Source organism: Taudactylus pleione, unplaced genomic scaffold (assembly GCF_031769625.1).
Source record: "Taudactylus pleione unplaced genomic scaffold, aTauple2 ptg000352l, whole genome shotgun sequence".
NCBI lineage: Eukaryota > Metazoa > Chordata > Amphibia > Anura > Myobatrachidae > Taudactylus > Taudactylus pleione.
The window spans coordinates 12,222,967-12,237,447 of record NW_028284753.1 but is presented as its reverse complement, the minus strand read 5'-3'; positions in this window follow the sequence as shown (position 1 = coordinate 12,237,447).

Genomic DNA, 14,481 nt, shown 5'->3' with positions numbered 1-14,481 from the left:
TGCCACAGTGTACAGTTTGGGAACCACTAAGCTAGTGGTTATTTACAACTATACTATTATGTCAGCGGGTGCCATAAAAAACTATTTTCCACAAAGACAAAGTGGGCCTGATTCAGAAGTGCACAGTGTCAATGTCGCATGTCAGCAATGTTTTATGTCTGCGCACACGTCCAAGTCTCACTGTTTATGCGTCTCGATGGTTACCACCAGGAGATGTAGAGCACATTTTTACTCAATAGCCATGAATGTCAGCTGGCATTCCTAGGTGGTAAAAGGGTTGTGGTTAGGCAGAGGTAGGCATGTCACTGACAGCGACTGTATTTTTTGCTGCAGTACCGCTGACACAGGACACCATGTTCAGATGGAGGAATTGCTCCTGCCATAGGTCTTGTCATAAGCCGCCACGCTGTCACTGCTGTGCGGGGTGAATGCCGGACAAGCATTCACTGAAGTCTCCTCCTTCCGGGATGTAGTTTGGAAGCCGACGGTCTAAATGCCGACCGCTGGCTTCCAGACTTTCTAATCCCGGTGTGGTACTAATGACAGGCATCGGAAACTCGATGCCTGTCATTAACCAGACACCGGAAGACCGACACTCCCCATCATACCGAACGAAGGTAAGCCAGGTGCGGGCAGCCATGGGGGGGGGGGGGAAGAGTTAGGTTTAGGACTCCCGGGAGGGTTAGGTATAGGCTAGGGGAAGGGGGGAGGGTTAGGGTTAGGCACTCCCCCGGGGGACTTAGGTTTAGGCAGCAGGGATGGGGGGGTTAGATTTAGGCACTTGGGGGGGGTTAGGCACCCCTAAGGGAGGGTTAGGTGGGAGAATTAGGTTAGCGATACTAACCTTAGGGACGATCAGGATTTTCACCCTTGCCGGGCTGCTGCTGTCGGGATTTGAACCGCAGGCCTTGCGTCCGGTGGTAATACCTACTACACCCCCTCCTTCCTCCTGTTAGGATCTGTGGTTAGCATATTGTTTGCAATTCCAGTCTTGGTTGCTGCTGAGCCTCTGCACTAATTAGTGCACACAGACAGGCAGTATCAGGTGCACACTGATTGATTCTCCTGTCTGAACACAGCCCAGATGCTCAATAATCTGTCATTAGAGATACTTGCTCTGGTTGGGCCCCATTTCTGTTAAATTCCAGCCAGCCCTTCACTCCTTGCCGGTGATAAAGTTTCTCGTGCTTCCGGTTGTTCCTGTCTTCTGTTTAGTCAGTTGAGTTTCTGAGCCAGTTTGCGGTGTCTGTTCACTGCCGTTTGTTCCATCCAGATGGCACGGTCTGCAGTCCACCTCCTCATGCTGTTTGGGTCATCCAGACGGCACAGTGCACTCCCTCCCTCAGAAGTGCCATATCCTCGTCCGGTGGCTTTTGTCAACTCGGCGACACTGTCTCCCTGCATTAAGTGCGCAGGTTAGCGCCCCATGACCAGTGTCAACCTGGTGACATTGGTTGCTAACTAGTGTCTCCAGTGCGCCATCCAGCACATCACTGCCAGTGTCAACCCAGCAGCATTGGTCGCATCTCTGCATCATCAGTGTACAATTCAGTGCACCATCGCCAGTGTCATCCCGGCTGCACTGGTAGCAACTCAGCGTCCCAAGTGCGCAATCCAGCACACCGTCACCAGTGTCATCCCGGCGGCATTGGTAACACCTCTACCTTCTGTGTACCACTCCACCCAGAGTCTCATCAGCCCAAAGGCTGAACCCGGCCCTGGGGCCACTGGCCATGACTAGTCATTATTAATCAGTCCTCAAGGCTGCTCCATAGCCCAAAGGCTGCATCACATCATCTGCACCAGGCCACGACTAGTCAATATCAATCAGCTCTCAAGGTTGCTCCAACAGCCCAAAGGGCTACACATCTTCTACCCTTGGCCATGATTAGTCTACATCAATTAGCCTTCAAGGCTGCTTCAACAGCCCAAAGGCTGCACCTCATCTTCTGCCATTGGCCACAACTAGTCATCTTGTAGCAGCCCTCATGGCTGCTATCCGACAACTCTTGCCTGATTAACCATCCGATCCTTAATGGGTCTGGTGCAAGCTTCGATGGTGCAGCGATGGTGACGCACCATGATTGATCAGTGCAGCAGCCAGTGGGCGTCACAGTAGGAAGATCATCAGGCACGGCATTATCATAAGTACGCAGCTGCGACTACGTGCACCTATGTATATATTAGGATGTGAATCTAATATTTTGAGATTTGTTAGGAAAAATGTAGAAATGATTATGATAAGGAGGAATCTCTATGGAGATTTATCATAACCCTATCTTTGGTAGCTAAATCTATTAATTGTACCTATGATAAATCCACAGACTTAATTTAGATATATGCTACTTAATTACTAACTCTTTATCTTGCATTGGTGCATGAATGAAATAGTGGGGAGAGACTATCTGAATCTACCATGATGGTAACATGCCTTTAATTTGTTATTAGGACACGCCATCTAGTGCTGGTAAAAAAACAAACCCTAAGTATTTTGGGTATTTTTGCTGAGTGGTGTGATTATTATACTCTTCCATGGTAACTATTATTACAGAGTGTACGTCTCAGACAGCACTACGAAAAGTCTCCAGAAGATGTCACCGCAGACAAAGCTGCTTCATCACAGCTGACTCTAGAACGTTTGGAGATCCCTGTTTCCCAGGAGTAATGAAATATTTGACTGTGTCATACACATGTGGTGAGAGCTAAATGAAGTACATAAAAGAAGTTAAGAACAATATAATGTTACTTCTGAAAGGAATGCACATGCAAACTGTACAGAGAACACAGCAAATCCTTTCCAAAATACGCAGTTAGGGGTATATTTACTAAAGTGAGAGTTTTTAGAAGTGGAGATGTTGCCCACAGCAACCAATCAGGTTCTACTTAACAATTATCTAGCACCTTCTAGAAGATAATAACTAGAATCTGATTGGTTGCTATGGGCAACATCACCACTTCTAAAAATGCTCACTAGTATAAGAAACTTATGAAAAAAATGTAAATGTAATGACATTTCATAATGCTTTTAATTGTTTGCATTTTTAAATATAGGTTTAACTGTCATCAACATAGCTGCAATTTATTTGCTATATTACAACTTAAATATTACAGAATTATATGTAGTAGAAAGTAATTGATATGTGCTTATTGTATTCATTATCCATTATTTGCAGTTCCCAGGCGCCTTCTAGAAGCAGTTGGAAACCCCTCTCCTGATCCGTTCTCTCTCACGGACTATACACATGGTAAGAGAATAACTTTTTTGGTAAGTTATATTATAGGTCCTGTTTCTAGCTTGTCTGGGCAGCACAATGGAATAAACTGTAAAAGTGAATGTCCTTGTCTAATAATATCCATTAGTTGGGCTGTGTAAGTGACAATGTCTAGTGTACTTCACCCTCCTACATCTCCCATCTCTACCACTCTTGCCTCCTGCCCTCAGATCCCCTCACACTGGCTCACTCCACTCACAATAAGCTCAATCCTCACCCCTCCGGGAGGGGGCAGCCAGGTAGTCTGACTCATCACAGCAGGGGGATCTGGCATCGCCATAGATGGATGGAGCGGGGGTCGTGGTGGCTCGATCACATCAAAATGGCCCTGTCCCCCACTACACAGTGACGATAATATAGCCCAGGGCCGTATTAAGGGGGGGGAGACAGGGGCGGTTGTCCAGGGCCCCCCACCCACATACCTGGCAATGGGGGGGAGACTAGGGGCACAGGTGGACTTTTGCCTGCGCTGCTGCATGATCAGCAGGATGCAGGCAGATACCTGTAAAGGGACAGTACAAAATCCATGGCGATCAGTAACTTTATAGAACCGGCGGTGCCAGTGGTTGATGCAATAAAATTAGAGTTATGGTAGACTTACCTTGATAACGCTTTAACTTTGAGGTCCGTAGGGTCCACAGGGATACCATGGGGGTAATGTGGTTGGAGAGATCCAAGCACCAAACAGTTAAAGCTTCAGCCCCCAGGATGCACTGTGTCCTCTTCCATACATACCCCAACCCTAGCCACAGGCCTTCAGTTGCATAACCAAGCCTTAAGGCAGAAGAAGGAAGAACAATCGTACACCAGAAACACTTTAAGACAAGATGAGGGAATCCGTGACCAAAAGAAAAAATACCTAATGAAGCCAGGTACATCAGGGTGGGTGTCCTGTTGACCCTATGGACCTTGAAGAAAATGGAGTTATCTAGGGTAGTCTACCATAACTCTAATTTTCTTCTTCAGGGTGCATAGGGATCCAAAGGGATACCATGGAGATGTCCTAAAGCAGTAAAAATGTAGAAAAACTGCACTTCAAGCAATAGTGCAGCAGTACAACTGCTGAAGTGGTCACTCCCACTTCCAAAATTCAATTCTTATAACAAAGTACTTGCAGTCCTCTGCACTCCCTGAGGTATTGCTGTAATCCACATATTCCAGTTCCTAATCATTAAAATTAATTTCATCAATGAATGTCCCTCGTTTCCAATCAATGTATCCAGGAGTAATAATCCCAATAGATGTGTTCTAATAATCCTCCATATATATAACATAAAAAACATACAAATGGGTATATAGTGAAGTATTGTTTAATCAGGGTTAAAAAATGTTTTGTTTGAAACAAAGATATACAAATAATATAGAGCCTCATACCAGATGATGTGGGGTGCCAATGTCATACACCCAAGTTTGTATATAGATATCAGTAACTACCCGGGTCAAGGTACTGGAACATCAATGATAGCAAGAGTGAGATAAGTCCCTCCACAAATATTCACCTGGATACCTTTAGTCTGCATAGAACACCAATGCATTTCTGCTCTCCAGGAGCCTTTCTCAAGGTGTACCCTGATCCACTTATATACCCTTAAGTCCCTTATGATTGGTCAATCAATGAATCCTCCTTAATAAGTCTTTTTTGCTCCCTATTCAGTCAAATAAACAGGCGTCAGATGTCCCATACCTCTTAAAGTTTATCATATAGTGTCCTCAACCGGAGCATATTCATATACAGTGCATCCGGAAAGTATTCACAACGCTTCACTTTTTCCACATTTTGTTATGTTACAGCCTTATTCCAAAATGGAATAAATTAACTTTTGGCCTCAAAATTCTACACACAATACCCCATAATGACAACGTGTAAAAAGATTTTGAGATTTTTGCAAATTTAATAAAATAAAACACTAAGAAATCACATGTACATAAGTATTTGCGGCCTTTGCCATGAAGCTCAAAATTGAGCTCAAGTGCATCCTGTTTCCACTGATCATCCTTGAGATGTTCCTACAGTTTAATTGGAGTCCACCTGTGATAAATTCAATTGATTGGACATGATTTTGAAAGGCATACACCTGTCTATATAAGGTCTTACACTTGACAGTGCATGTCAGAGCACAAACAAAGCATGAAGTCCAAGGAATTGTCTGTAGACCTCCGAGACAAAATTGTCTCGAGGCACAAATCTGGGGAAGGGTATAGAAAAATATCTGCTGCTTTGAAGGTCCCAGTGAGCACAGTGGCCTCCATCATCCGTAAATGGAAGAAGTTCGGAACCACCAGGACCTTAAAACACAAAAGAAAGGGTTGAATACACTCAGAAAGGTATAGAAGAGATACCCCATATAAACAACAACATTGGAATAAGAGAATGAGAAATGATTGGGAAAATCCACAGAGGAGAGAGAGGATCCCAAATAGAAACACCTTTTTTGTAAAAGATGAATGGTACCCTAATTCAGAGGGGGAAAAAAGAAATTCGATCCCTACGAGGAATCGATGTTTTTAATAACAAGATTTTTTTTTAGAGAGGAACAAAGGACGATACAGAAGATACTAGTATTTAAAAGATATAAAAATAAAAAAGGGGAAAAAGGGCAAAAGGTATGACTAAGAAATGTGAGGGGAAAGTACAAGGAAGGAATGACAAGAATGACAATAAAGATAATGAAGTAAAGATGGAGACTAAAATCTTTAATGTAAGCAAACATACATTAACAGTTGATGAGAATAAGGTATTAAAAAAGGGTTTAAATTTGCCTGGACAATAAATTAAATAAATTTGAGACCTTCTTAGACATCCAGAAGTTTGTAAGAAAAATCTCCCTAAAGAAATACTTTCTTAGTCAAAATGGAGAGAACACAAACAACAGAGACCCCTTTAGAGCAAAGTCCACGTTTAACCCCACATTTAGTAGGGGATGCTTTGTGGAGAGCTTCAGAAAAGCTGTGATCTCCAATTTAGATAACATTTATCCCAAATGAGAGAAATCCAAAAACACAACCAAAAATGAAAGAGAAGTGATTAAAAATTGAAGTAATAATCCCGAGATTATAATCAAGTCAGCAGACAAGGGGGGAAATTGTTATTATGGAAAAAGAGAAATATGAAAATGAAATCAAAAGACAACCAAACGTATACTATATTGAGAAGTAATCCAACTGAATGAATAGAAAAGGATCTTATGAATTTATTATTAAAATATAAAAATGAAGGGGTAATCATGAGACAGAGGAAAAATATATTAAAGTGGACAATCCCAGTCTTCCGTTATTTTACGTTTTACCTAAAATCCACAAGTATCAACAAAAACCCCTGGGACGACCCATAGTGACAGGGATGGGATATTTAACCACCAATTTATCACATTTTATTGACTACCATCTTCAACCTGAAGTTTTTAGATTAAAATCTTATAATAAAGACACGATGGACACTTTGAAGAAACTACATCAAATCAGATGACAAGATGATTTAATTCTGGCTACGGCAGATGTAAACAGTTTATACACGGCAATAGAACATAATAGAGGAACAGAGGCCATGAAATATCATCTTGAAGGAAATGACATGGAAGAAAAGAAGTATCTTATTTTAGATGGGGTTGATTTTATTCTTAACTGTTTTTGGTATGGTGGTAAATTTTATCAACAAAGGAAGGGTACGGCAATGGGCACATGTTTCACCCCATCATATGCCAAACTTTTTATGGGTTACTGGGAGAATCAAACAAAGTGTGGACAAATAACAGATTTTTAAAGAAAATTAAAGTTTGGTTTTGTTTTATAGATGACATTTTATTTATTTGGCAAGGTAGTAAAACAGATTTAAAAACTTTCTGCACAGTTAAATATTAATGATTTTAATATTGAATTGATTTATAATGTGAGTAAGGCAGAAGTAACTTTTTTTAGATCTGACCATATATGTTGATAATGGTATTATGAAGACTAAATCCTTCTGTAAATCCACAGACAGTAACTCCTAATTATCTACTGAAAGTAATCACCATCCCTTATGGATTAAAAATATCCCAAAAGGCCAAATGAGAAGGATCTGTTGTAATTGTATGAGTATAAAAGACTATGAGGAATAGGCTACTGACTTGAAATATAAATTCATGTCTAAGGGCTATAGGGAGAAGGTTTTGGATGATTATATAGTAGATTTAATGGAAGTGGAGAGAAATTGCTTGTTTTTCCCTTTTTAGATTTTACAAGTTAAAGATATCACCTTCCCATTTATCACCACTTATAACAAACAATATAAACATGTAGAGAGATTGATAAAGAAACACTGGCACCTTCTATCTAGAGACCCTGTATTAAAACCAATTATCCCTCTTAAACCACAGTTAATATATAGGAAGGCTCAAAATTTGAAAGATAAAGTGGTAAAAAGTGCCATCCCGCCAAAAAGATCAGGTCGAATAAAGACAACGGGGTTTCATAGATGTGGCCTCTGTTTGATGTGCTGAAATCATAACACATAATCCAGCAAAACGGAAGAATTTATATCCACTGTCACTGGTATAACCTACCCTATTACAGATTTTATCACTTGTAACACGAATAACTGTATATATTTAATAGAATGTTCCTGCGGCCTACAATATATAGGCCACTCTTCGAGGCCCTTAAAGGAACGATGGGCTGAACATCTTAGAAATGGGTTTGAAGACCATTCGGTATCAAAACATTTTAAAGAGAATCATAATAAATGTTGTAAATCACTGAAAAAAGTAGTGGGTATTAAACTGGTTCAACAGCACTGGAGAAGAAAAACAATAGAACAACAATTGGCCCAATCAGAGTGAAATGGATATATGATATGCATTCATTAGTGCCTAGGGGACTCAACATAAATGTGAGTTAAAGTGTTTGTTATAAAGCCTGCCTGATCCTATTTTATGTATACTATATATTTTTTGTAATTTTTAACAAAATATTTTATACTATTGCACTTTATGTATTTAAAACATTTTTTAAATGATTTTTGGATTATGTATCTATGCTCTTGTATTTTTAAGACATTTACTCTCATCTAGTATGTATAGTCTACTTCTGGATTTTTTAGGATTGTGATTTTTTAAGCAGATTTTAATTAGGGACATGGGCACTTAAAATCAACATTTTTCCTGCTATCTGGACTTCCCATGGGGATTATTACTTCCGGCCCTTCGTTTGAATGGAAGCCGGAAGTAGTACATACAAGATACAGGGCCAGTATTAACAGCACCAGGAGGTAAGCGCCAGATCCAGGCATCTTACCATCCAGGTAGCAGCCCTCTGAGTGCGACCCCGGAAGCGAGGATCACTTGCGTTCCACCTGTGGTGTTAGTGGAATGAATTGAGAGTCCCATGTAGCTACTACTGGTTTAGCGGAGGTTTGATGATGCTAGAACCTGGAAGTATCGTGCGTTCCACGAGTGGAACACGCACGACAATGATCAGATTATGTAATCCTCTTTTGGGATTTATATGAATATGCTCCGGTTGAGGACACTATATGATAAACTTTAAGAGGTATGGGACATCTGACACCTGTTTATTTGATGGAATAGGGAGCAAAAAAGCTGCTTAAGGAGAATTCATTGATTCACCAAGGGACTTAAGGGTATATAAGTGGATAAGGGAAATTAGAAAGTACACCTTGAGAAAGGCTCCTGGAGAGCAGAAACACGGTGTTATATACAGACTAAAGGTATCCAGACGATATTTGGCTCTGTATATTATTTCTATATCTTTGTCTTAAACAATTTTTTTTTAACCCTGAATAAACAATACTTCACTATATACCCATTTTTAGGTTTTATATGTTATTATATATGGATTATTATTAAGAACATGTCCTAAAGCAGTTCCTCTAGGGTGGGGGACGCTTCTGAGCAGAAGGAGACCTAGTCGCCCAAAATAAGCATCCGGTGAAGCAAAAGTATCAAAGGCTTAAAGTGATAAGAAAAGTGTGGACAGACCACATGGCTGCCTTACACAATTGTTCAGCAGAGGTACCACGACTAAATGCCCATGATGGCCCTACGAACCAAGTAGAATATGCTGTCACCGTGCTTGGTACAGATAGATCCACCTGTGTGTATGCCTGAGAGATAGTCAAACGTAACCTTCGAGCCAGGTTCTGCTTGTTAGCTGGCCATCCTCGCTTGTGAAAACCATATAATACAAAAACAGCATCTGATTTTCTAACAGAGTTTGTACACTCCACATAGATATGGAGAGCACAAACTACATCCACCTACAGAAAGGTCTAGAGCCTGAAAATCTGCAACTACAATTTCTTCATTCACATGAAAATGGGACACTACCTTAGGAACGTAACCCTCCCTTGTATGAAGAACAGCTCTATCCGGGTGAAAAATCAAAAATGGGGAGCGACGAAAGAGAGCACTGCCAAATCAGAGACTCTGTGTGCAGAAGGGATAGCAAGGAGAAAGTGTATTCGCTGTCAACCATTTACGTCTGCAGAGTCCAGAGGTTCAAATGGGGAAACCTGTAGCCCCTTAAGAAACAAAGACAGATCCCACGGTGCAACTGATAGGACAAAGTGTGGCTGAACTTGCAGAACTTCCTGAAAAAAAATCAAATATCTAGCAAGGAAGCAATCTTTCTTTGGAACCAGACAGTGCAGAAACCTGTACTCTCAATGTAGCCAGGTGGAGACCAAGGTCTAATCCAGCCTTAGAAAAGCCAGAAACTGGGATATCCTAAACATTTTAGGGTCATACTTCCTATGGGAACACCACTGACCAAAGAAATTCCAAACACTGTAATAGATGCGAGCAGATGAATGCCCTAAGCATTGTTTGAATCACAGAGCTGAAAAAACTCTTGGCTCTTAAGATGGAAGATTCAAGAGCCATGCCATCAAAGCCAGACTAGGTCAGTCTGGATGTCAGCAGGGACCCTGCATTAGCAGATCCTGCCACAGAGATAGAGGATATGGACAGATTCTGTATGTTGGTGAACCAATGATGTCTGGGCCAAGCCAGGGGCCATCAGTATTACTGATCCGCCTTCCTGCTGGAATTTCCTGAGAACTCTTGGAAGGAAGGAAATCGGAGGAAAGAGATACGCCAGCTTGAAGTCCCATCTTACGGCCAGTGTGTCCATGAATGCTGCCGACGGGTCTCTGGAGCTGGACCCGTACCTGGGGACCTTGTGGTTGTGACTTGACGCAATTAGGTCTACTTGTAGACCCCACTAGTTTACCAGGAGCTGAACACTCCCAGATGTAGAGCCCACTCTCCGGCGTGTATGTCCTGACGAGTTAGGAAGTCTGCTTCCCAATTGAGAACTCCCGGTATGAATATTGCGGAGATGGCCAGAAGATGATGTTATGCCCAAATCAGAATTGTTGTCACTTCCTTCATTGCGGCAAGACTTTTTGTGCCTCCATGATGATTGAGATCGGCTACTGTAGTCGCGTTGTCGGAATGGATCTGGACCGGCCTGCCCTGGAGCAGGTCCTGTGCCATGATCAGTGCTCTGTATACTGCTTGCAGTACCAGAATGTTTGTTGGCAGATGACTTTCCTGATTTGTCCATCTTCCCTGAAAGGTGTGATGACCTGTCACTGCCCCCCATCCCCGAAGGCTGGCATTCGTGGTGAGAAGCACCCAATTTGGAATCCAGAATGGACACCCTTTTTTCAAATGGTCCTTCTTCAGCCACCACAGGAGGGAGAGGCGAACCTCCGGAGTAAGAAGGATCCTCTGGGACCTTATTAGATGATACTGTCCCTTCCAACTGGAGAGAATCAATATTTGCAGAGGTTTGGAATGGAAGGTAGCATACCCCACCATGTCGAAGGTGGATACCATTGATCCCAGAACCTGCATTGCTGATAGAATGGATAACCTTTGCTTCCATAACAGCTTGCGTATCTGCAATGATAGGGCTGTAATCTTGTCCTCTGGCAGAAACACCCTTTGTGCCTGAGAAACCAGAACTGCTCCCAGATGTATCATCTGCTGTGTTGGAAGAGGAGATGATATTTTCCAATTGATGATCCAGCTGTGCCTTTGTAGGCAGGCTACTGTCAATTGAAGATGGTGTTGCAAAACAACTGGGGTCTGTGCCAATATCAGAAGGTCATCCAGATATGGAAGTATTCTGATACCCTGATACCTTAGGTAAGCCATCATGATTGCCATAATTTTGGTAAAGATCAGAGGGGCTGTCGACAGACCAAAAGGCAGTGCCTGAAATTGGTAATGTTGCTGCAGGACAGCAAACCGTAGAAATCTTTGGTCGGATGACATAATGGGAACATGTAGATACGCATCCTAAATGTCCAGGGATACCAGAAAATCCCCAGGCTCCATTTCCAAAATAATTGACCGGAGAGTTTCCATACGAAACTTGGGATTATGGATAAAACTGTGAAGGGTTTTGAGGTTCAGGATAGGGCGAAAAACCCCATTTGGTTTCTGAACAAAAAATAGTTTGGAATAATAACCCCTTCCCTTTTGTTAAACAGGGACAGAGATTATTACTCCTGCCTGCAGTAAACATTGAATAGCCTCCTGAAGGGCCAAGGCCTTACCGCATCTGATGGGGGATCTGTGCAAACTTCTGTGGAGGATGCCTCCTGAAAGTGAGGGCATACCCCTGAGAGACCACTTCTCAGACCCAGGCATCTGTTGTTTAAGCCAACAATCCCCAAACTGAAGGAGTCTGCCTCCCACCCTGGGATCCCCCAGGAGGAGGTCCACCCCATCAGGCTGGGGATTTGTCATCCAGTTTAGAAGATGGACATCTTGCTGGGCCAGACCTCTTAGTTTGTCGCCTTGAGATTTTGAGAAAACTAGATGTCTTAGGGGAAGGCTGTTTCATGTTATGATATGGGTATTATCTTTTGAGGGTATAGTCCTACAACAGCCATGAGGGGCTGGAACACTTGGCGAGCTGTGGCTGTGGAGCAGCCTTGAGGACTAGTCGGGGCATGAGGGTAGTGAGATGCAGCCTTTGGGCTGTGCAGCAGCCTGAGGGCTGGTAAGCCTTAGCTTGTTGTGGCCTGTGGGTCATAGGACAAGATGCGGCCTTTGGGCCATGTTGCAGCCTTGAGGGCTGGTAAATCTTGGCTTGTTGGGGCCCGTGGGCCACAGAACAAGATGCGGCCTTTGGGCCATGTAGCTGCTTTGGCAGGCTGTGGCCTGTGGGCCGTAGAACAAGATGCGGCGTTTGGGCCATATAGCAGCCTTGGCAGGCTGTGGCCTGTGGAACGTAGAACAAGATGCGGCCTTTGGGCCATGTAGCAGCCTTGCAGGCTGTGGCCTGTGGGCCGTAGAACAAAATGCGGCCTTTGGGCCGTCTAGCAGCCTTGGCTGCAGTGGTCTGAAGAAGGACCTGTGCCGCCGGGTTGATACAGGTGGTGGTACGCTGGATTGCGTACTTTGGACACTGGTTTGTGGGCTGTGCCACCGGGATGACACAAGTGGTGGTACGCTGGATTGCAGCCTGTGCCGCCGGGTTGACACAAGTAACTGGATGCTGGAGTGCGGCCTGTGACCCCGGATTGACACAAGCAGCTGGACACTGAAGTGCAGCCTGTGCCATCAGGTTGACACAAGCAGCTGGACACTGAACTGCACACTCTGGACACTGAGTGCAGTCTGTGCTACCTGAATGACACAAACAGCAGAGCGTGGATATGTAAACCGTGCCGCCTAGATGACACAAACGCCAGGTAGTAGCTATGCAAACCGTGCCACCTAGATGACACAAACAGCAGGTAACAAAAGCAGACAGGACTGGGTACTCTACTGGATAACAGGAGACCACAGCAAAACTGGAAACATGTGAAACGCTATCACCGGCATCGGAGCAGCGTTCGCACCAGAAGAAAATAGCCACAGGAACCAATCCAGAACAGAGCATGGATGATGGACAGTTGATGAGAGGAGTTCAGCGAACGGTCACTCGGCATTCACATGAGCGGTTTGTGACATTCAATTGCTCGTCCCTGAGGATGGAAGGACCGAAAAGAAACCTGCCTAGACTTTGTAAATGCTGTAGATGGCAGACCTGCTGACTTTGAAGCCACCAGAGTAGCTATTATTTTATCCAACTCTGCTCCAAAAAGTACTTATCCATAGAAAGGTAAAACTTCCAGCACATTCGTTTATCCTGTATTGGCTTTCCAGGATCTTAACCAAAGGGCCATGCATAACATTAATGAAGCTGCTGATGCTTTAGAAGCTAAAATTCCAGCATCTACAGCAGCTCCTCCCAGATAGGAAGCCGCTTCTCATATGTGGGAGATATACATCATTTGTTCTCTGGTAGCATTTGGTAGAGAATCTGCCAATGCTCCCATCCATTCTTCAACAGCTTTGGCTACCCAGGCTACAGCCATAACTGGATGAGTAACAGCTCCAGATGATGAAAATATTGTTCTAAGACATGCTTCAATTTTTCGAATCTGTGGAATCCTTCAGGGAAGATGCTGACGGAATTGGCAATGTAGCATTTCTGAGCATCCACAGTAGGAGGTACCTCCTGCTTAGTACATACTGTACAGAAGCTGGGAAAGGATACAACGATGTTATTCTCTTATTCACATAAAAATGTTTGACAGGGTTATCCCATGCCTTGTCCATAAGCTCAGTGAGCTGTTCAGATACAGGAAACTACATTTTGACCATCTTACGGTGGTGATTAAACACTGGAGCCTTCTTACTTTTGAGTTGGTTCATCATCCTGAATATCTAGGATTGATTTAACCGCCTTCACAAAAGAAGGAATATCCACTGTGGACGAATGGTCCTCCCCCGAGCTAGACCCTGTAGTGGAACCCTGCACATCATCTGATTCCTCTGATGATCTGTCCGAATCCATATGTTGAGCAGACTGATAAAAAGATAACTTGCGCTTAGGTGCCTTAGTAACTACCGGTCTGCTATCAACATTAGACGGAGCCATACTCTGACTAGAATGGCCACAAACATCCTTCCAGGAAGAATGCATAGGAGGTATAACAGACAACACACAAACCATCCTTCATGTCCTGAGGGGACAAATAGGCCATACATGATATACATGAAACCAGCACAGAGGGCTCCCCCTCCCGTATCCCTTTATCTTTTGACATGTTCAATAAAAGCAATAATTGCAATGTTATGTGACAGCCTTCACAAAATCTTAATGACTGTAAAGTACTCAGAGAAAAACCTCCCACCCCAAGATTATG